This window comes from Diachasma alloeum, unplaced genomic scaffold (genome assembly GCF_001412515.2).
Source record: "Diachasma alloeum isolate Michigan unplaced genomic scaffold, Dall2.0 Dall_scaffold_00518, whole genome shotgun sequence".
Lineage (NCBI taxonomy): Eukaryota > Metazoa > Arthropoda > Insecta > Hymenoptera > Braconidae > Diachasma > Diachasma alloeum.
The window spans coordinates 2,971-3,224 of NW_021680650.1; positions in this window are offsets into that span (position 1 = coordinate 2,971).

Consider the following 254-nt stretch of genomic DNA (forward strand, 5'->3'; position numbering starts at 1 on the left):
GTATCTGGGAGACCCGGGTTCGATTCCCGGCTGGGTGACGCGGAAATTTTTTCTCTCTAAATTCTAATTCTCTTAGAATTTTAAAAAAAAATTCTAAGAGAATAAAAAAAATTCTAAGAGAATTAGAATTTAGAGAGAAAAAATTTCGGCTTCACCCAGCCGGGAATCGAACCCGGGTCTCCCAGATACGCGCCGGGCACTCTTACCGACTAAGCTACCGGGAACCACAGAAATTCACTCTCAAATTCACCTCA